The 3,380-nt window shown below is 37.9% G+C and overlaps 1 pseudogene; it reads right to left on the bottom strand.

The window, feature by feature from the left end:
- Nucleotides 1-230: 230 nt before the first annotated feature.
- Nucleotides 231-3,380, bottom strand: LOC114757743 (putative kinase-like protein TMKL1; annotated as a pseudogene).

Raw genomic sequence — 3,380 nt, 5'->3', positions numbered from 1 at the left:
TTTGACTTTCACCCTAAACATCAACATCAACATTCTGAAATCCTTATATGGTTTCCTATTCACTCTTCTTTTTCAAGAGAATGAGAAATTCATGGGTGTGCCATAGCATGCAATTTTAGCTTTCAAATGTAGAGGCACGAAAGGGCAGGAAGAAATTTTCTCAGAAAAATCTACCCATCATTTTCCTCCAAGTGGTCCATGCCTTCTAGTGTTCAAATAAATTTTCTTCAAAGTCACACATGGATTTTACTTGATAATCTCTTCAAGCTTCCAAAGGACTTGCTTTATGTTTGGTCTCAATGAAGGAGAAGGAGAACAACAAGACATAGCAAGTTGAAAATACTTGAGGATGCATTCTTCACTAACCGGGCCTCCATGTCTCTGCTTTTGCTGAGAGAATGTCTGGATGGTACAAGTCAGATATTCTGTGTCCAAGCACAGCGTTTCGCATGAAATTTGGCAAATAGAAGTCCTCATCAGGGGTTGGATGCTCATTGATAGGCTCCTTCCTAGAAAGCATCTCGAGCATGATCACGCCGAGGCTAAATATATCGGTCTCTTCACTAACATCCTTCATTTTAATCAGTTCAGGTGCCTTGTAACCTGAGCAGCGGAGGCTTCAAGCATTTCTTGGCCAGCAGTAGGGTTCAAGAGGAGATGCAGGCCGAAATCTGAGATGTAGGGCTGGTAATTGCGATCTAAAAGGATGTTTTTGACTTGAGGTTACCATGGATCATAGGCTTCTCAAGTCCAGTGTGAAGATACTCGAGTCCTTTGGCTATGCCAAAGGTTAGTCGATATATCGTAGCCCAGTGGTAACACTCGCCATTTCCATCTGCTCATGAAACATTCTTGATCAGCGAATGAGATGCATTACACAAATCATAGTAAGCAAATCCATAAACAAAACAATATATAAAAAGAGAAGAAAAAGTGATAATACAGTTAAGCATTGAAGAGAAAGGGGCAAAGACAAGGAAATACAAATGCACATTAGTCATTAATATAGCTGTTTAAATCTTAGCCATGATTGATAGAGATTTCAACTTTTGAATCTCATGCAACTGCAATGAAAGTAAATCCACCAGGGTTTCTGAATCAGACCAAAACATAAAAGCAGATGAATTAACATGTACAAAAGAAGAAAAACCAACGCTATTATATTGACAATAGAACTTAGCAATGCCCAACAAAAGGACCAGTTATATGCCATTCAATCAGAAAACTCAGTAATAAGTCCACACAAATCATAGGCCAAGAACACAGAACATCATTACTCTCTAGATCAGCATATGAAAACCGATGGAGATGGCATCTCTTTATAGCAACATGTTTTCAGTTCCTCTAGGAGCACCAAGATAGAATCATAGATCCAATGGACCAACTGGGCCAACCGTTACAACAATAGGGAATTTTCTATATGTATTGTATACCCCCCAGAATATTAATTCAAGCTTCTTAAGATAATCTCAAGGCTTATTAACTCAGTAAATAAGAAAAATATCTGATATTGAAGCTATCATTCAACTATCTCTGATTTTTTGCATCTTTTCATAGTGTTGAGATTCTGGCTTTACTTTCAGATCTCTAAAGTTTAGATTAAAAAGCTTGTAGGCAAAGCTATGAATCCAAACTAAACTCATTTAAAAAAGAAAATAGTAAACAATGTTTGCTTTGGAGTACTGGAATCTAAAAGTACTCTAGCTTCACACACACACACACACATTGATACGCACGCACATGAGATACTGGTAACATTCTGTAACCTAACCAAAATTAGCTTGCACAAATTAAACAAATGATTTTATAATCATTCAAGACCAAGCAACCATGCCATGTTCAGAAATCTAGACCACGATGATAAAAGTAGGAACTTTTCGCAGAAGAAAGATAAAGAAGGATTTCCCGAGAATTCAAACACCCTGATCCAAAGGAGTAAATCAAACAAAATGCGAGAGAATCAATTAGTGAATCAATTACCTCTTACAAACTGAGTGAGATTCCCATGACCATAAAAGGGATGAACAAGAAGCTTCTCACCCCTTGGCCCCGTGTAAAATCCGACAAGAGGAACCAAATTGGGATGCCTTATCCCTCCAATCATTCCAATCACACCAACCAACTCTTCATCCCTTGTAGTGCTCACTGGCCTCAAAAATCTCAGAAGCCTCACTGCATTGCATCGCTGCAACAACGCCTTATAAAGTGTGCTATAATTGGATTTCCCAATTACCTCCCCCGGAGCTTCAAGAATGTCACATATTGTCAGGTTCTCACCTCCTTGGAAGATCACCAAGTCCTCTTTCTGCACTGTATCTTCATGTTTGCATCCTGGGCTTTCAATGTCTTTGATTTCATGGGTTGTTCTTCTTTTGCGGTAAAAGAAGATATAAAAAACAAGAATTGAAAATAATGCAGCGAAAGATAGTCCAAGAAGAAATATAACAATGTGGGTCATCTTCACAAGATGAAAAATTTTTTGCTCCCTTTGTATTTGAGTAGTGAGTGATGAACTCACAGAGACTTGAAAATTTCAGATAATGGAAATTGAAGAAATGGGGAATTAGGATCTGGGTGTTGTTAGAATAACAGCAAGGAGTTCGTTTGGATAGAAAATGGGCTTAGTTTTCCCGCACAGTAATGTCCATTCCGAAAATATGAGGAAGGAAAAAAAAAAAAAACAAGAAGAACACATATTAGAATTTTGTTGAAGGCGAACCCAAGCCAACAAGCTGATGAAAACTAAAAATTGGGATCTGGGTATTCTTGTAATAACAGAAAGCAGCTGGTTTTCATGGAAAACTGGGTTCAATTTCCCTCAGAAAATATTCATACAGCAAATACAGGACCAAGAAAAAAAACTTAGACTAGAACTTTGAGAGGTGGGACGGAAGATGATGGAGAAAATATCTAAGGATTAAGCAATGGAGGAAGAAAAATTTGGAAATTAGGATCTAGGTATCACTAAAACAACTAAAAGGAGCTTGTTTCGATGGAAAATTAGCTTAATTTTCCGGGAAACCAGTATTCAAGCTGCAGATACAGGACAAAAAGAGGAACATGAAGTAGAACTCTGTGAGGTGGAACAAAAGTTGATCGGATGCATCTAGAATTCAGATAATGGGTTAAGAAAACATCAGAAATTAGGATCTGGGTAGCATTGAAAAACTCAAAAGTGCTGGTTCCGATGGAAAATTGGCTTAATTTTCCAGGAAAATAAAATCCATTCTGCGAATAAAGGACAAATAGAAGAACATGGAATCGAACTTTGTGGGGTTGATGAAAATATCTCAGAAGGTAAGAAAAAGAATTCAATTATTGGAGCGGAAATGGACGTTGGAGTGAGGGAAGGAAGGCACAAGCATTTGGCAGTGTCGCAA

Source organism: Neltuma alba, unplaced genomic scaffold (assembly GCF_004799145.2).
Source record: "Neltuma alba isolate B1F8T4 unplaced genomic scaffold, ASM479914v2 tig00010623_pilon, whole genome shotgun sequence".
NCBI lineage: Eukaryota > Viridiplantae > Streptophyta > Magnoliopsida > Fabales > Fabaceae > Neltuma > Neltuma alba.
Note: the sequence above shows the minus strand (reverse complement) of the source record. Positions and strands in the feature narration are given on the sequence as shown.